We start from the raw sequence: 20,863 nt of genomic DNA on the forward strand, positions 1-20,863 counted from the left end.
ATAGGAAAAGTATAAATGCATCAGGAAATCTGAATTCATTTGGCTGCTCTGTCACCTGCTAGCTCTATAAGCTTAAGCCAGTTATTAAACCTCTAAATCTATTACAGATGAGGAAACAGGCCTAAAAGAGGTTAGTGACTTCTAAGTTTCCTTCAAACTCTAAAGTGATACCAACAATTTCCCTGTGGCATCTAGAATTTGCATCTGTAAGAAGAAAGGAAAAATCAGAATGTGTGTGTGATGTTTATTTTGTTTCTGCCAGGGTACCCCAACTGTAAAAGAGGAATTATACTTTATGTAAGAGAGGGGGATATATATTTGAGGTGGAAGGATGGACCTGCCCCTGGGCGGGGAAGTGGCTAGTAAGAGTACCTATCCCAGCTGCAAAGAGGGAGGATGTTGTAGAGATATTAACTTAGTAGGGCTAGGCAGACAATAGCTCACACACAGCATGGGGTAGAAAACACTGGGCTGGGAAGAAGACCTTGCTCTTAATAACCTTGTTCACTAACCATCCCTCCCATATGCTCACTGCAGATTTTTGCTAAGCTTACTGGCCTGTGCGATTTGCAGACTATTGCTTATTCCCCCTTTTTTTAGAGAGACAACCTTTTTTCCAGCTCTGGAGTACCTCTCCTGTTCCAAGATCACTGACCCCATATCGTAGCTCAGGAGTCACTTCTGCCAGCTCTTTTAGAACCCTAGAACAGAATCTGGCTTGATCTGGTAACTAGAACTTAGTACAGATGAGTTCTCTCTTTATATCAAATTGATAGTTCTTCCTAAAACCCAGATAAGATACTCCCCTGTGTAAGAAACTTCTTTAGCTTATCCTCTAGGATAAAATAAGAAATGCTTTCAAAAGTATTTAAATTCATTTATTTCTGCCTTCAACCAGACTGCTCTCCCTCATTCCTCATGCATTCTATTCCAGCCAGCCTGGCCTGTTCTCTATTCTCCATTCAAGGTATTTTGACTCTCACTTCAGTGCCTTTGCTGGATGCACTGCCTCCTCACCTTTACCTCTTAGAATCCCTACCTCTCTTCTAGGCTCAACTCAAGCCTGGCAGCCTACAGAAGGACTTTCCAGATTTCCTCGTGTTAGTGCTCCAGCACTCCAAATTATTTTGTGTACATTTTGCATTACTTTCTCTGTACACGTCTTGGTTTTTTCCAGGAGGTTGGAAATTGTGTTATGTATTTTTAAAGTATTTTCCAATTACATTCTAATATGGTTCAGTGCTTACTGGGGAGTGTTGCAGGCAGCAATGCCCTTGTCTGACACTTCTCATACATACTTTAATTCTGCCCTACAAATGTTTCACTTCTATAATGCACAGATTTGAAGTTCCATTGTCTGGCCATAACCTCTTTAAAGTCCTAAAATAAATCAAAGTCATGAGTTGAGGAACAAAGCATCTTTAAGTGAGATAACACGGCAGCAAACCTGCCACCTGGGGGATGTCCTGTGAATTTCCCAACCAAAGAGACCCATGAAAAAGTTTTTATAATTTTAGGAGGAGACAGGGAGAAGATGGTATGAGGTAGCAAGACCTGGTCATGAGACCCCAGTTGGCAATTCGGGCAAGGAGAGTTACTTCATTCTGGCTGTTTGCCCTTCATACTATGAATCCGGGTGGAAGGGGGCAAGGACATCAAAGGCCTACAACCAGCTTGATCCAGGTTCCTTCACAGGGCAAGATCTTAGGATTGGGGGAACTAGGGTATGGGTTGGCTCTACCAATTCGAGAGTAAATATCTTCAGTAGGAATGCAAGGACATTACTGAAATTCTGACATTACAAAGAACATTTAAAGGAGTGGCAATCCATAGTACATTTAGTATTAATTTCTTTCATTAATGATTTTTTCACCTATCCTTTCATCTCTGCTGGTGCCTCAACCTTCCTAAACTTCTATATCCTCACCACAACCTCCAGGCACATCATTACTGCTTTTCCAGACTGGTATGTGGATAGAGAGCTGGCCTAGAATCTAGGAAGAACCAGGTTCAAGCCCTGCCTCTGACACCCACTCGCTGTGTGACACTTTGCAAATCACTTAACCTCTTCATCAAATCATCTAGCACTTATTAAACACTTACTATGTATTAGGCATTGTTCTGAGCACACAGGCAAAACAAAACAAATCCAGTCCTTGCTCTCAAGGAGATCACAGTCTAATGAGGGAGGCAACAGGCGAGCAACTACGTGCAAATGATATATGTATGTACGCTGGATAAATGGAGGGGTGGTCTCGAGGAAAGGCACTAAGATTAAGGAGAACTAGGAAAGGTTGCTTGGCCAAAGTAGGACTTTAGCTTGAACAAGCCAAGAGTCAAGAAACAGAGTTGATTTCAGTCATGGAGAACAGCCAGTGAAAATGTTCCAAGTAGGTTGTGAAGGTAGGAAGGGCAAGATTTGACAACAGATTTTACATGTAGGATGAGTGTAAGCAATCAGGGATGACACTGTGAGGTAAAAAAAAAAAGTGAAGACTTCACAGGGAAGATATGTATAAATATATATCTATACTTAGAAATGTTTAAAAGTCAAGAAATAGGGAAGTGGAAAAATTCTGTTGAGGCTGTGAGAGTCTGATTGCTTAGCCTCTGGGAAAGTTTACCCTGAAACTTTTTGTTCTTTCTTCTGGTTCTGGTTTAAAGATTTGCTTAGTAAGGGTAGGGTCACTGTGACCTGCTTTCCTTTACTGTAAAAGTACTGTAGAAGAATGGAGAGGGTCTCCCCCTCCCCTTATTCTATTCTCCTTCAGATTTATAGATGTCACCTCAGTTATAATCATTAACTAAGGGAATGGGAATTGGAGTTTCTGTGCCTTGATTTCCCAGTTCTTTGTCTAGTTTTTTATGCTCAGACTGTAAGCCCGCCTCCCAGCAATGGTGGGAAGGGTCAGAGGTGGGTGGGAATTCTCTTGTGTTAGGTATAATTATTGGTGCTTTGCCGCTTGCACTTTGCCTCCCTTGCTGGTTCTGTTCTGTGCTGGCAGAGGACGCCCTATTCTTGAGAGAATTGAATAAAATTCAATTTCTATTCCCACCTTGAGATGGCTCCTTATTAGTATTATTTGGGGAGGGTCAAATATTCCACACAACACCAAGATTTGGAGCCTGGGTGCCTACATAGATTTTCTGAAGAGTAATAGGAAAATTGAAGAGGGTCTAGGGGAAAAAATCTGACTTGGATTTAAGACCCACAGAGTTGAGTGACCTTGTCTGCATATGAAAAGGCCAGGAATAGACTGAACCATTAGCAGAGACAACTGTTTCCTAGAAATTGGTTACCTTTGGTCCACCCAGTATATATTTAGCTTAGAAACTTAAATACCTGGGGAATCCTGAACACTTGAACATAGAAGTTATTTTGTGATTATTGTGCTTTAAGAAGGTGGCCTTGTTTATTGTCTAACCTACAGAGATGCAAATTTATGTATTGATTTGGATTGACACCATTTGCCCTAATGAGGCCTCTTACCCTGGGGACCCAACCTGAACCAAGAAAGAAGATGGAGAGAAATGGGCATTGACTTTCTGCATCCTGTTCTTTGTTTCCAGAGAGGTTGACCCCGGGGCTGAAAATCTTTGCTTTGGAAGTAAAGAGCCAGCCAGGCTTCTACTGGGCCTTGAGTAAATTAGCTAACCAAAAGGATTGGGTGATACCCTAACTGAAGTCTAATGCCTTTCCCCGTTGATTTTTTTTTTCACTTTATCCTGTATGTTTTTTTTTTTTGGTACATAGTTATTTGCATATTGTCTCAATAAGACTGTGAATGAGCTCCTTGAAAACAAGGACTCTTTTGCCCAGTAACCCCAGTGCTTAGCACAGTGCCTGATGACTGTCTTGGGAGGGACTATCGTGATGGAGTCCAAAGGAGTACAACCAGGTAGGATATGCATGTTATTGAGAAAAGGCAGGAAGGCATTAGGTTGTAGACCCAGGGGTCACAAGTTTATTGCAAAAGAGTGGAAAACATTCAGCTTGCTTAACCAGAATTATTTGAAGTGGTGGATGGTCCCTGTCAATCCATTTTGGTAAAAATGGTGGTTCTTACTCACACAGAACATTTCTAAAATGCTGCTGTTCTCCCTCCACACAGAAAATCTAGGCATGATGAAAGCCTAGATCAGTTGTGCCAAATTCTTGTCATTTTCTCTTTGTCCTGTCATTATATACCATTTCTAGTGATTCTCCTATTAGATATTCTTTTATTACACAGAACAGATGAAACAATCAGAAACATCTAAAACCTTATTTATTATCTGGACACTCATCATCCTCTGAGATGGTGCTCACAACTCATCCTCTGTCCCTCTAATTAAAGGACTGTATCTTCAGAACTTAGCACAGTGCCTGGCTCCTTGTAGGCAAAAAAAAAAAAATGTTTATTGACTGACTAACCTTGTGACCACCAGGTTTTCAAGGTGCTTAGGTTCCAGTTATAACCCTTCCAAGTATGAGAACTTAACACATCATTGGTTAATTAAGCTTTACCTACCTGCCACGGGATGCTGCTCATTGGCTATGTACTTACTCGAAGTCGGCCTTAAAAGGTATATAAAGTGAATCTATACACTAGGAAGAGGGACTACCAGAAGGCAGTCTCCTTCTGGCATTGTAACGGGAATTTTTTATTTCCTTTATTAATGTTTATTATTTGGGGCTTAGGGCTATTCCTTCTGCAACTTTTGGTTAGCTGAAAGCCCATCTTCTGTTAATATTAACCTCACCTGACCAAAAACCTGTCCCTTGGGATGTGAACATTTACTTAAGGCCTTAAACATTCCTTAGAGAAGAAACCAGAGGAAGAATCTCAACTATCTCTGATTCTATGCTGACTTGTAAATCTTCTCCCTCAATCAGCCTCTTTATGAACCCTCTAAATGTAGTTTAATCTATAAACTTATAGCGTCTATTTAACTAGGTTTGTTAGTTATGAGATTATGACTCTTTAGGTTTGTTCAACTTTTACAACATTGGAGGAAGTATGGGATTGTCGATGTCTTTTCTTGAACTTTCATGGCCCAAGGGGAATGTATAAAATTGCAATATGTAAAATAATTATTTCTCTGTCACTCTGACATAATTCTGCCAATAAGTGGCCTTGATAGAATCCTATCTTGGTTGTTCAGGTTTCTTGTTTTCTCTGTGGCCCAAACCTACGCTTGAATGTTATATTAAAAATGTAAGTTTTTACCTCTATAATTTCTGCCTTGCGGTAAGTATATTTCTTTAGCAGTTGTAGGTAGATGTACCACATGAACTCGGAGAGGAGATATTTCTCTCTTAACAGCACTAACCAATTTCTTTCCTCATCAGTTTGACTGCTTACTTTGTTTGACCACCAGTCTTGGAGACCCACTGGTGAGTGAGGTTCTTCCTGTGTTCTCTAGGGATTCAGGCTAAAAATTTCTCTCCTCCCCTATCCATCTTGCTGTTGAATAGTGTTTGGCAAGCTGTCTTCATTCATAGTGTTACTTCCTCTGCTCTAACAGCTCTTGACTCCCTTTCCTACTGCATTGTCTAAACTCCTTTACTAGACGAAGAGTATTTATTAAGTGCTTACTGTGTGCCAGGTGTTGTGCCAAGCACTGGAGATACAAAAGCAAGCAAAAAGGCAGCGTCTGCTTTCAAAGGGCTTACTTACATTCTGGTTAGGGAAGATGACACAGCTATGTGCTGCCCCCAATGGAGAACCCTGGAAAGAACTCACCAGTAGAGTGGAGGGAAGAGACCATGATCTAGGGTTGCTATCAGGAGGTGGAGGGGGATCAAGAAATGGTCCAGGGAGCCTCCCTGAGGTCTACCTGGTCCAGGTGTTAGCAGAGAAGCTGTACAGAATGATGTGCCCGAGCTTGAGTTCAACTTCAGCTACGGGAAAAGCTTGATTCGAAGGTGCTGTTGTACTAGGAAGGGCAATGACAATGGATAATTATTTGGTTTGCTTAAAACTATGTTCAAATGCTAGAAGATAGATTTCTTTAAAAGGTGGTCCTAATGTTGACTGTGTATATAGCATGAGATATCCAGAACACATGGAGTTCATCTAGTAGGAGGAACAGTGTACACGGGAGTGCCAAACTTGGAAACCATGGAAAGAAATGTGGAAAATGCCTTATTATACTGTTCAGAAAATTTATTTTTATACTTTTAAAATCTAATTTTATGCGACTTTTCTTTGAACTTAGACTGTTATCCTGTCCTCAGGAATTCTTCAAGAATGTTAGAGATGGATACAGGGAATTTTGGGTTTCCTCAGGTCCTGGATCCACTCAAAACATCTGTGGTTTGGGCCCACTCACCCAGATCTCCCAGACCTTTGTTTTGGGTTCCCTTGTGTTTTGACTTTGCCTAAATTTTATTATATGTTTAACATTTACTGATATCCATCTCAATCTGTCTTGTTTTCAAGATGCCCTCTTCATAAAATTGCTTAACAGTGTATGTTTGATTCAGGTTTGGGTTCCCTTGTCTAAAGCCTATGAAATGTAAACTTTCCGAGCCTGGAAGAGAGGGAGTCACACCTTCTTCCAGCTCACTCTCCTCTACCAAACAACCTAATAAATTTCTTTCTAAAGCTATTTCAGATTTGGAGGTTCATTCTCATTGACTAACAGAAGGAAGGTAGGAAACAAGCATTGTGTCTACTATATGCACTGTGTTAAGCACTTTACAAATATTCTTTGGTCCTCACAACAGCTGTGGGAGGTAGGTGCTATTATCCCCATCTTACAGTTGAAGAAACTAAGGCACACAGAGGTTAAATCACTTGCTCTGGGTCACACAGCTAGTGAGCACCTATGACCAGATTTGAACCCCATTCTTCCTCACTCAAGCCCAGCGCTTCATCCGCTGAGCCACCTAGCCACTTCATGGGCAGCTCACGAGAATCTGATTGATTTTGAATCTCTGCTCTGATGCTTGCTACCTGTGTGACCTTGGGCAAGTCACTTAATTTGTCTAGGCTTTATTTCCTAATATATAAAATGAGGAGGTTGTATGAGAGGCCCTTCCTATAACCTGTCACTTTTCTGCTCAAGAAACTCAAATGGCTCTGGTAGCCCGGTGGAGTGGATAGGGATCTGGCCTTAGAGTCAAGGTCAAGTCTTGTCTTGGACGCACACAGGCTGTGTGACTCTGGGCCGATCATTTAACCTCTCAGCACCCCAGGCAGATCTGAGATATCCTTCTCTGTACTATGTGTGTACCTTGTATGTACATGTTGTTTCCTTACTTATTTACATGTTGTCCTCCACCCCCAGCCCCATTCGATTATGAACTCCTTGAGGGGAGGGACCATTTTTATTCTTAAAATGCCTGGTAGTTGTAAGTGCTTAATAAATAATATAATATAATAATAAATAATAATAAAATTTTTGATTGATTAAAGTAGAGACGATTCAATAAAACACAAACTCCTTTAGAACGTTGACCTTTCTACTTCCCACATACATTTTTGTCTTTTTCTCTTGAGTATCTTGTGCATAGCAGGTACTGAAAAAATGCTTATTGAACTTAATTGAACTGATGCTCTATAGTGGTGGCAAACCATTATGCTCAAAAACAGAGAAAGTTTAATACTATGGAGCAGCTTACAAAAATTGACACACCTAGTGATACCATAGAAAGGGTTGAGTTAGAGGGCAACTCATCAGGATGCTTAATGCCTGGTGCTTTCTGCTGGGAGCAATAATTCTAGGAAACAATCAATAAACATTTATTAAGCTCATCCACCTTCGGTGTCTACCTGGCACTCAGCTCTCACTCACGTGTGGTTCCAAGAAGCTGTAGCATGTGCAGCGGCCACACTCTAGTAAACCATTTTGGCTGATGGGCTAAACCAGGTTGAGGGTAACCTACCGGCTTCAGATCTGTTGGTGAGTTAGGGGGGTGTCTACCCCAACCGTATGAAGACTTTCCCTGGCAGGATGGGTAGATGAGAACAGTTTGTTCCAAAGGCCATCAAGGTGGCTGAAGCAGGCACTGTGGCATGCTTAGAGCTTGGTCCGACATCAATGATGCCAAAGTCATCCGCTGCATCCCAGGCCATCACCAGTCCTGTGACTTTTGTCTTGCTGTAGGACTTCGCTGACTCAGGGAGAGGGTGAGGCTGATGACTTTGTGTAATTCTGCCTCACTCTAATCTAGTTCACTCATGAGTCAAGATATCACCCAGTGGTCCTCTTCAAAAATGAAGGACAACAACTGAGTAGCTTCTATATGTCAAGGAGTTTGCTAGACACTGGAGATAAAAAACAAAAATTAAACAGTCTCTGCCCTCAAGGAGTTTATTTTCTAGTAGCGGAAAACTATATCCACATTCAAAGATAAGTAAATTCACAGATAAAAATGTAGGATATATATATGTGTGTGTATATAAATTAAACATATATATGTATGTATGTATATGTGTGTATATATGTACACATATATATACTTGTGTGTGTGTGTGTGTGCACAGACAGAGAGATAGAATCATCAGAGTTTTTAATCTCTTTTCTATTTGGCTCCAGCATGGCCATTTTAATTATAAGGAAAATCACATAGGCGACTGAGGCTTTCCTTATGGTATAATTTAGCTGAGACTTCCAGTTCTTTTAACCCAGTTAGGAAACTGGTCAGGGGTAAAAGATTTTCTGTCTTAGCTTCATAATAGCCATTTGCTAATTGTAAATCCTAGACTATTCCCCTCCATGTTTATTGACCAATTTATCTGATATAATTTTTCTTTCTATTATCTTTTGACATGTAAGCCCCCTTCCTCTCCATAAGTTTTCTATAAATTTTACAAGTTTATCTTTGAAATGTAAGATTTTATCTATTTTTTTTTGCAAATGTAAATCCTAATTGTATTTTTTTCCCTCTGAATTAACTAGAAACTACATAGGCCTTAGAAAAAACTTTGTCTATTATCTAAAGGACATTTAGAAACTCTGAGCCTATAATCTTTGGGTGGGGGCACGAGAAAAAAAGGGAAAAAAAGAAAGGTAGATGATAACTTTATTATATATTTAAAAGGAATATCAAGTTGTATGTAACAGATTTGCAGTTGTATGTACAATCAAAGCTATCTATCTTGTTTTGCTGACTTCCAAATTTGGATCTTGAACTAGATATCTAGTAGATATTTTTTCTTTGTAGGAGGGAAGGCAGGGCAATTGGGGTTAAGTGACTTGCCCAAGGTCACACAGCTAGTAAATGTGTCAAGTGTCTCAGGCTGGATTTGAACTCAGGTACTCTTGACTCCAGGGCAAGTGCTCTACTCACTGCGCCACCTAGCTGCCCCTCCAGTAGATATCTTAAACTCAACAGGTCCAAAATGGAATTCATTTTCTTTCCCCTAAATCCTCCCACTCCAAACTTCTCTACCATTGTAGGGAACACTATTCTCCCAGTCACCCAAACTCACAACCTAGGAATAACCCTAGTTTCCTCACTATCTCTCACCCCGTGCCCCCCACCCCAGCCCCTATATCCACACTGTTGCCAGGTCTGCCTGCCTCAAGTCTCTCCACATTTCACTCCATTCAGCCATTAAAGTGATTTTCCTAAAACACAAGTCTGATCATGTCACTGTCCCCCCAAATAAACTCCAGTGCCCTCCTACTTACTGCCTCCAGGAGCAAATACAAAATACTCTGTTTGGCATTCAGAGCCTTTCATAACCTCGCTCCCTCCTATCTCTCCAGTCTCCTTACTCTTTATTCTTTCAGTGTATTCTTCAACCTAGTGACGTTGGCCTTGTGGCTGCTCCATGAACTCCATCTCTTGTGTACTCCATCTCTTGGCTCTGAGCATTTTCTCTTGTCTCCCATCCTTGGAACGCTCTCCTTCCTCCTCTGGCTTCCTTTAAGTCCCAACTAAAATCTCATCTTCTTCAGGAAGTCTTTCCCAACCTCTCTTAACTCTAGCGCACCCCCTCTGTTAATTTTTTCCATTTATCCTGTATATGACTTGTTTGCGTATATTTGTTTCCTTGTCTCCCCATTAGATTGTGAGCTCCCTGAGTACAGGGACTACCTTTTGCCTCTTTTTGTATCTCCAGTATTTAGCACAGTGCCTGGCACATAGGAGGCAGTTAATTAAGACTTATTGACTTACTGTTACAGGAAAAAAAAAAAACAGAAGTGGTTGAGACTAATTTAGGACCAGAAGGGGCAGGGGGAGGAAGAAGGAAGAGGGTTCAGAGTTGGTAATTCTAGGTGGATATTTATGAAGATATTTACTCTATTCAAGCAGATCAACACTTTTACAATATATGTCTTATTTGCCTGGGATCACATTGACAGTTGGGCAGAGAAAGCACTTCAACTTAGATCCCCCTGACTCAAAGTCTGTCTACCTACTAGGCCAGGGCTTCATGGTTCTATTACAATTTCCATTTCACTTTTTATTTCTTAAAGTGGAATCCACTAAAACCTCCTCATACTTGGGATAAGGATAGGATTCAGAAGTTTGATTTTTCTCAGAAGAGTAAGCTATTTGGTGAAAAAACTCCCCCTACTGAGCCATGCTTGGACAGTCACCAATTCTAGGAGAAACTACAGTGAGTCCATGAAATTACAGTATCCAGCATGTAGATGGCAGTGAAAGCTTGTGAGTGAGTGGTACCCAAGGTCAGCAACAAAAACAAAACTGCATGAGAGTAATGTCTGGAGCAAAATCTTCTATGATGACCTGGTTTTCATGTTTAAGTCTCAAGTTTAGGGTGAATTAGCTAAAACAACTGAATGGTCTTGGTTCAAATACAGTTGCATCTTGATATTCACCATTCCTAATAATAGCCCTCTAGACTCTCAAATTATAAGCTTAATAACACTTTATCAATAAAAACAATCAAATAATGCACAAAACCTGTTGTTGCCTTTAAGAAGGCAGAATCAAATGAATTAAGAAATGACAAGCACAAACCTAGTTCAACTCCCCATTACCCGTCTCTTGCCTATACAACTGCAATAGCCTTCTGATAAATCTCCCTGCCTTTTGTGTCTCCCCACTCTGGTCCATTCTTTAGTCAGGTGCCAGGGTGATTATTCTAAACAGAAGTTCTTAACCTTGGGTCCTTGATCCCCCAAAAGTCCATGTACACATTTCAGGGGTCCATGGACTTCAATGGGGAAAATATATCTTTAGTTTTACTAACCGAAATTTAGTATTGCTTCCAATTATAAATACAGGCAACAAACATTATTCTGAGAAGTTATCCGTAGGCTTTTTATCAGACTGACAAAGGAGGCCATGACATTAAAAAAAAGGTAAAAAATCCCTCTTCTTAAGGCTTTTGAAAATAATATTCTATAGTTCAAAATCTGAATGATACAGATATCAGATTCTGAAACACTTTCCACATCTGAAACCAGCTTTTTTTTTATGATTTGGTGCTTGCCTCAACTTCTACCTTCTGTTTCTCTTTTTGAAAATGTTTGTGATGTACAGGTATGATTTTGAGGAGTCTACAAACCTTTGTCCTATTTCTTTTCATGATTTTGAAACACATTTTCTATTGTGGTAACATGGGCTGTTCTCTCCTACGCTGTCTTTTGCCTTCAAGTCCCCAGTGAGTATCAAAGTATTTATTGATTTGTGTTGGACAGTCTTATGAAGATGTTTCTAAAAATTACCCCCTTCTGCAAATAAGTACATTAATGCATTGTTGATGGAGCTGTGAATGGGTCTAACCATTCTGGATAGCAATTTGGAATCATGCCCAGAAAGTTACTAAATTATGCATACCCTTTGATGTAACTGTATAACTACTAGGCTTATACCCCAAAAGAAATCAAATAAAGAGCAAAAGGATTTATAGGTACAAAAATATTCATAGATTGTCTCAAATTGGAAACTAACATCCTATTAGGGAATGACTAAACCATATTGTGGTGTATGAATATAATGGAAAACTATTTTACCATAAGAAATGATGAAATGGACAATTTCAGAGGAAACAGAGGAAACTGAGTCTGTGAACTGATGCAAAACAAACTGAGCCAAAGTAGGAGAACAATTTATACAATGATAACATTAGAGAGAAAAACAATTTTGAAAGACACACTGGTAAGCCACAAGACCAAAAGAGTGGAGACTAAACATCTCTCTCGCCTCCTGATGGAGAGGTGAAAAACTTAAAATGCAGAAAGCAATAATACATTTTTGGATACTGACTAATATGTGAATTTGTTTTGCTGAGCTATGCAACAATGTATTGAGGGATTTCTTTTTCTTTTTAATTTGCTCATTGTGGGGAAGTGACTTTTTTTTACTCCTTGTTAATTGAAAAAAAATTTTTTTTCAAAAAGAAAAATTTGATTTCTTCACCTGCAACAGATGTTGACACACAAGCTGCAATTATCTCAACTATTTTCTTGATGTTTTTGTAAGCTGGCTGAGGAATTCTCAGAAAACGCAGCACTGGATATTTCAGTGAGGAATTCTAGGAGATGACACGTGTAGGCGACTAAGATTAGTTTGCAGAGATTTGGGGGAAGGTGAGGTGGATGATGAGAGAGACCACTTTTCTCCATCCTCTTTAATTTTAGTGCCTTCCTTCTAGGTGACTCAATGAATAGTACTGGGTTTAGAGTCAGAGAGACCTGAGTTCAAATGTGACTTCAAACTTACCTAGCTATCTGACTCTGAGCAAGCTACTTAACTTTTGTCTGCCTCAGTTTCCTTATCTGTCAAATTGAGATAATAATAGCACTTATCTTTGATGGTTGCTATGAGCATAAAATGAGATGATATTTTAAAGTGCTTTGTAAACCTTGAAGTGCTGTATAAATTCTAGTTATTAATATTATTATAATCTTCAATTTATCCTATATGCATCTTGTTTGTACATAGTTGTTTGCATGGCTGTGAGATCCTTAAGGACAGGAGCTAATTTTTGCCTCTCTGTATCTCCAGCACTTAGCACAGTGTTTGGCACATAGTAGGAGCTTAATAAATGCTTGTTGAAGTGACTTGAGAAGAATAACCTTAGTTTCAGTCTTGACAGCTTCTGACTTGTTTCCTCTCCAGAACTGTCTGTTGAAGGCTTGGTCATGGAGAATGTCACCACTATGGGGCAGACTAAATCCAGTTAGAGTGAGATCACCTCTCTTCTGGAAACTTTCTTCCTTCCCCTGAAGACCCTAAATAACTGTCTAGCTTCCACCCTTCTCACATAATTAGGAAACTCTCTCCTGCTTCTTGTATTCAGAGCCATTGACTGCTGTATTTCTACCCCTGCCTGTGCTGATCAGTTCTCCTCCCCTTTGAGGGTTCAATTTGCTTGTTTGCTTCCCCTTTCTGTTTCTATTTCGTTTTTCCCTGAGACATAAAATTAATTTAGCGTTCCAAGACTTCAACAGGTTGAGATGAGGACTGGGTACGTTCTGGGAGTGGTGGACAGCCTATGCAGATAGAATAGGTGGGAGAGAGTGTAGGACAAGATCAGGGAACAGTTAGTAACACAGCTTATATGGAAGAAAAAAGTGACTAAAAGGTACTCATATATTTTATTCTATAGGTAATAGAGCCAGTGAAGGTATGAGGAGTAAAACAGGGGACTGACATAATGTTAAGACACCAGCATCTATTCAGGTTCAATTGCAGAGGATACCATAAACTTTGGACCATTAACAAATGAAGCTTTACTTTGCCCTAACATAAAAGATACAGCAAGGACACAGTGGTACTTTCTTAGTTTTTCTTTCTTTCTTCCTTCCTCCCTTCCTTCCTTCCTTTCTTTCTTTCTTTCTTTCTTTCTTTCTTTCTTTCTTTCTTTCTTTCTTTCTTCCTTTCTTTTTTTGGAGACAGTCAAGGTTAAGTGACTTGCCTAGGATCACATAGCTACTAAGTGTCAAGTGTCTGAGGCCAAATTTGAACTCGGGTCCTCCTGACTCCAGGGCTGGTGCTCTGTTCACTGTACCACTTAGCTGTTCCAGATACTTAGTTTTTATAGACATGGTCCTCCAGGAGAGTGCTGGAGACAACTTAAACCAATTCTGGAGAGCTGATTATTAAATTTTCAGCCTGAGCATTTATACCTTGGAAACTGGGCAAACTATAAATAAAGACTTTATTGTTTTGTTGATTGTCTAGATCTGCGGCATCAAACTCAAATAGAAATGGGGCCACTAAACTGTATATAAATTCTCATGGGCTACATATTGACTTAAAACCAACATATCAATATTATCTAAATTCTATTGGATTTTTATTTATTTTGTTAAACATTTTCCAATTGCAGACTTCACTCCAGAGAGTTGTAGGCCAACGCTCAGTGGCTCTAAGTTTGATACCTCTGGTGTAGTACTAAAAAAAGTGATGGAGGAAATATAATAGTGCAGTCTAAAAAGTGTGTCTAATATGCATGGAACACCTGTTCTTAATCATTTACCAGCACATCCTGTCTCTTCCCCACTCTTTACATATGGAAACTTGTCAGGTCAACAGTCCAGGCTATGGTGACCTCAAGGTCTTCAGATACCCACCAAGTTGGAGGGAGGCCCTGACTCTAAGTAAGTGGAACTTTTTCTAACCTTACATAGACAGGAAGCATCTTCAGGAGAGAGGGGGGACGATCAGGTCTAGAGGTCAGCTTTGTTTACTTTTAGGAAGTACTTAGCACTGCCACATCGCTGTTGTGAGAGAAGGAAAAGACCCTGGTAGATAGTGGTCCTATCCCCACGTGGTCATATCTGCTGGACGTTAGGAAGATTAATTTGGCAGCTATGTGAGTGAATGCTGGATTAGCTAGGCAGAGCAGTAGATAGATTATTGGACCTGGTATCAGGAAGACTTGAGTTCAAATCCAGCTGCAGGCAGCTTACTCACTGTATGACCCTAGGCAGGTGATCTTATCTTTGCCTCAGTTTTCTTTATCTGCAAAATGAGGAGAATGATAGCATTTACTATTACCTTCCAGGGTTGTGGAAAGGATAAAATGAGATAATATTCATAAAGGACTTTGCCTCCTTTAAAGCATTATATAAATGCTAGCTAGCCATTGCAACAATCTGGGTTAGAGGTGATTGTCGCTTGCTTTTAGCTCTGAGAAATTTTCTTGAATAAATTTTCTCTTTCTCTGGTGTGGTATTATTAAAAGAGTGTTTTGCAGTCAAGAGAGCCCAGGGCTAAGAATTCCTGGTCTAATGCTAGCTGTGGGGTTATCAGCAAGTTACTTTACCCTCTCCAAGTCTCAGTATTGTCATCTGTAAAATGGGGATAATAACATTGATCCGTATTGACCATGTTTGTTATAAGGTGGAAATGAGAAGGTGTACGGAGCCACTTTATAAGAGTTTAAGTAAATGTCAGCTGTTATTATTAAAACGTCATATTTGGAAAGGTCTTCAGAGGTCATCTGGTCACAGCATTATAGGATTATACATTTAGAACTGTAAGGAGCCTCAGAAATATCTAGTCTGAGTCCTCATTTTACAAATGAAGAAACTGAGGCACAGGGAAGCTGTGACTTGTCTAAGGTCACACAGGAAATAAACATCAGAGGCTGCATTCATCTTACAGCTGAGGAAGCTGAAGTCACAGAAGGGTAATGACTTGCCCAGGGTTATATAGTGAGAGTATAGATGCAGATCTTAGCCTTTCGACCCTTACCTCCAGGCCAGGGTTCTTTTAACCACCCCATGGGTATTGTGCACTTTCTAGTTCCTTTGTTTCCATCATTTGTTTTTTACTCCCGTCTGACTTTAGATGGATTGTTTGGTTTAAATTTTACTTCCAAGATTAAACAAGAGCAGAAGTTGTCTTCTGCCAAAAATGAATTCTAGATCTAAGCTAACACTTTTGGCCAGGGGCACTAAAATTTTGTGGGCCATCTCTGCCCCAGAAATGTCCAACTCTATGATATTCACAAAATCATGCACTACCTGATCTTAGAACTTTCTAAAGCTCTTGGGAGCCATTATATAAACAAACTTCAAGTTGTCCTATGAGAGAGAGACAGAGACAGACAGACACACATACACACACACACACACACACACACACACACACACACACACAGACAGCCAGACATTCAGAGGGAGACAGACAAACAAACACACATACAGAGAGTGAGAGAGAGAGAGAATGAATGGATAACTTCACATTAATGGATGGCCAAATTCTTTCTTTTATGAACTTATACTCTATTTTCTTGTATATTTACTTGTGTACATATCTCATTTCCCCTACTAGATTGAGAGCTCCATAAGAGCGGGCAGAGATCATGGCCTTATTTGTTCTTGCATCTCTTCTCAGAGATTATCACAGAGTTTTAGCCTATGATGGTAATACATTTTTATTTCACATACCATCATCCATCTCTTCTTCCCCCTTAGGGTTTGCTTTCATGTATGCCACAATCCTGCTTGAAGGAGATACTTTATTGAAAAAAGTAACTTGAAGCGTATAAACCATTTTTATATATGCGTAACTGTTCATTGAATCATATAGTATTGAAAGTTGGAAGAGATCTCAGGTGTCATCTGTTTTAGCAGCATGTTGTTGTTTGGTCATTTCATTTGTGTCCGACTCTTCATGACCCCATTTGTGGTTTTCTTGGCAAAGATACTGGAGTGATTTGCCATTTCCTTCTCCATCTTATTTGACAGATGAGGAAACTGAGGCAAGCAAGGTTGAGTGACTCGTCCAGGGTTACACGGCTGGTACGTGCCAGAGGCATATTTGAATTCAGGAAGGTGAGTTTTCCTGACTCCGGGCCCAGTACTCTGTGTACTATGGTGCCACCTAGCTACCCCCTGGTGCCATTGAAAAGGACCGTGGACTCAGAGTTCATGGGTCCACAGCCCTACCTCAGATACCTACTACCAAGATCACCTTAGACAAGTCATGGCTATGATTCCTCTAGAAAGTCCTCAACAGGAAGCCATTTGGTCTCTATTAAAGACTTCCAGTGACAGAGAACTTAGTATTTTCCAAGGTAGATCTCATTGCTTGGCCGCTTCTTTACTAGGAAGTTTTTCCTCATGCTGAGCCAAAACGTTCTTTCAGGTAGCTTCTACCCATTGCTCCTATTTCTGCCCTCCTAGACCAAGAAAAACAAATTGAATCCCTCTTCCAAACCATAGCATAACCCTTAAAATATTTGAAGGCAGCTATCATGTCCCCTTAAGTATTTTCTTTTGGCTAAACATCCTAGTTTCTTCACCAACTGTGGTACAGTCTCATGTGATACGGTCTCCAATCCTTTTACCATCTTGGTTCTTCTACATATGTTCTAGTTTGTCAATATTCCTTCTAAAATATAGTACCTTCTCTGGAGGTGACACTGTAGTTATGTGCAGAATTTAGTTAGATGAAAGTCTTCCTAATTCTGTTTCTGTTAATTCTTCTATTTCTATTTGTAATAATGCAATTCCAATTTGATTTACCTTTCTGGAACGCCATGTGACACTGTTGACTCACTGACCTTGTAATCAACTGAAACTCCCAGATCACTTTTCTTTTCTTTTCTTTTCTTTTCTTTCTTTCTTTCTTTCCTTTTTTCCTTCCTTTTTTCTTTCTTTCTTCCTTCCTTCCTTCCTTCTTTCCTTTCTTTTTTGATGGCAAGTGACTTACCCAGGGTCACACAGCAAGTAAGCTGGATTTGAACTCAGGTCTTCCTAACTCCAGGGCGGGTCCTGTACCCACTGTACTACCTAGCTGTCTCCAGTTCACTTTTCAAATGATGTGTTCTCTGTCCACATTCCCTCATACAGTTGATTTTTTAAGCCCATAAAAATTTTCCTCACTTGTAAAATAAGTTTGTTGGATTAGGTGATCTCTAAATTTCTTTATAGATTTAAATCCTATGATCCTCAAGGCAAGACCTGATTTTTCCAATGCCCCTTCCCAGCTAGCCTGACTCCTGCCCAACTAGGCAGCCCAGGCTCACCAGCAATATTTGGCTGGTATCTATATTCTTCCTGCAGTAAAAGGAACCTTACTACTTCTTGTTAAGGCCACTGATGGGGAGCTTCCTTTGCATTTACATAGCACTGCAAAGCACTGTAAAATATTATCTCGTTTAATCCTCACAGCAACCCTGGAAAGTAGTTGCTCTTATTATCCCTATTCTACAGATAAGGAAACCTGAGGTAGACAAAAGTGGCTTGCCCAGGCTCACACGTCTAGTAATTGTCTGAGGCTGGATTTGAACTCAGGTTCAACTTCTTCCTAACTTCAGGTCCAACATTCTATTCACTATACTAGCTACCTCTCACAATAATTAGTCAATGATAATACCTTGGTTGTATATGATGTCCATGTATATGATGAGGTGAAATGAGAATTAGTATTGGTATTGGAAACCTGAGTTCAAATCATCACCCTGCTACTTATTGTACAACCTTGAGTAAGTTACTTCCTCTCTCTCTGTGCCTCAGTTTTCTTATCTGTAAAATCCTTTCTAGCAATAAGCTGTGTTATCTCCTATAGTATCAGTACAATTCTGCCTTTATATTTCAGTGTGTAACAACATAACAACCCCTTGTGCGCTATGATGGGCCCTGTATGATTAACCTGAGCTTCTGCCATAATTAGCTAGCTATTCATTAAATGTCACCTTGCATTTTATTTGCATATTTAACCTACTGCTGTTTTGTTTTTCCTGTGTGGGAAATGTCAAATGTGGTAGGTGTGAGATATGAGTGATGGGAGATGTTGAACATGTGAGGGTTAAAGGAAGTAGTTATTCAAAAAAAATTAAGCATATGGGGTCATTAAATTATTGATATTGGTTTTTTTTGCTATAGCAGATTTATAAATAATACATGTTTTCAAGGTTATTTCCATTACATTTCTTTAGGGACAACTAAAAAGTCTTCTCCTTTTGAGCCTGAAGAGAACTGACAGTTACGGAAAGGTCACCAAAATGTTCATTCATGTAGGAAAAAGAGTTCCTGTTAAAAAAAAAAAGTAATTATGACCCAAAGCAATTCTTATGTAACAAGACACTCAGCTCGGTTTTATGGAAGCTGGAGCTGCAAATAGAGTAGGCATGACCAGGGCTCTGTCCCAGGGTCCTGAACTCAGAAGGTGCTGAAAACATTTATACTCCTTCTGAGGCACAGCTTAGCACCTAGTTAGCAAGACTAATTAATAAAAGAAGACCACTCCAAGTCTCCTCCTTCTACCCTGGGCTGATGGCAACCTCTTTGGGAGAAGCCTTACAATGTCCCAGGGACTCTTTCTTAAAAGGCGATTGGAGGGTATCTTTTTGACTGCTTGCTCCAGGTGTCACATTGGCCAGTAATAGCTCTGACATGATTCATTTGTCTTATTCTTTCTGGAAAAGAATATTAACTGAAAATTAACTTTTCCTCCAGAAAAGAAATTAACTGAATGTAACAAGTAGAGTTTCTAATTAAACATAACCCAATATTCTTCAAATGAGAACAACTTAACTAAATATTCTCCTGGGAACCAGATATGTGATTGAACTTAATTTACGAAATGGTTTCAACAATGAAAACTGGATAATAAACCATCACCACATCTTAGAGAAATGTGAGTTATTGTTATTATCTCTGAATTTAGGAAAATCCAGACTCTGCGTGGTTGTCAAGGCACTGGCCTGCTGTCTTAAAAACATTTAAACAAAACATCATGGTTCCCTGTGCCACCCACAAGGTGTCATGTGCCCTTGTCATCTTTATAGAATGAAATATTTTAAAAGGTGACAGATAGCAGATGAGTGACCAATGCTGGCCCTAAAGAGAATGGGTAGTAGGTAAGAAGTACCCCTCTGTCACTCCTTTCCTTCCTCTATCCCCTCCTTAGAGGGCCAAACACCTTCCAAGGCCGCCCTACCCCTCATGCCCTGTTTAGCTCTGCCCTCCCCCAGAAGCACTCCCCCCCTCTTCCCACCCCAGGTCTAGACAGAGCCCTATGTTCTTAACCTCCTAAGCAAAACTTGGGATCACAGAACTCAGACTTAAAGAAACCTTAGAGGCAAGTCCAATTTCCTTTCCCATGTAAAAATCCTTCCAATAGCATCCAATAACCCTACTAACGGTCATTTGTTTCACTTTAAAGACCTCCGGCCACAGGGAAGGGCATTCTTTAAAGGCAGTCTATTTCATTTTGAGAATCTCCTATTCCTTTCTTTCAGGACAAGGCTACTTGGTAATAAGTAATCAAAAGGTGAAACTAATTCCTGCAGAATGCAGATGTGATTACAAACACATTGCCTTAATCTTTAAGGAGTAAGAGAAGATCGATAATGTCAGGTATCCAGCATGCCAGTAGGGGAGATATTTTTGGTTGTGGGAAGTCATCAGATCTTACCAGGGAGGAATGAACAATAGACAAATAAACATTTAACAAAGTAACTACCTGGGAGAAAAACCAAGATCATGGACCAGAACAAATTTAGGAATATAGGAAATTGATGGAATCAGAAAATGCTGCTCAAATATGGCTAACTCTTTGATTCTATGCTTTATTACTCTGAGATGCAAAAAGTGTAGTTGCAACATTAATTTACAAATTTTTCACCCATTTCTCTAAATTTAAGGTCAATTGTTAACAATGTTATACAAAATGATCCCTTTAGATAAGTAACCTCCATTTCTAAGTCTTCTAGATTTACTTACTAGCCCCACTACTTGGAGATGAAAAAATTGTCTATTTAGTGGAGGTGAGAAGGATAAGGGAAGGGGAGCTGATCAGATTTTAAAAAAATCGGTAAAGCATTATTAAATGGAACAAGCCACGTTACTTCTATGGGCCTCAGTTTCCCTATATGTCAAGTGGGTCATTTGGATTAGATGATCCCTAGAATAAGGAGCTCTAATATTCTGTCTTCAGAATGATAACCTTGAGGCACAGCAAGACTTTGAAACATCAAAGAAAAATCAAACC

This window comes from Trichosurus vulpecula, chromosome 3 (assembly GCF_011100635.1).
Source record: "Trichosurus vulpecula isolate mTriVul1 chromosome 3, mTriVul1.pri, whole genome shotgun sequence".
Lineage (NCBI taxonomy): Eukaryota > Metazoa > Chordata > Mammalia > Diprotodontia > Phalangeridae > Trichosurus > Trichosurus vulpecula.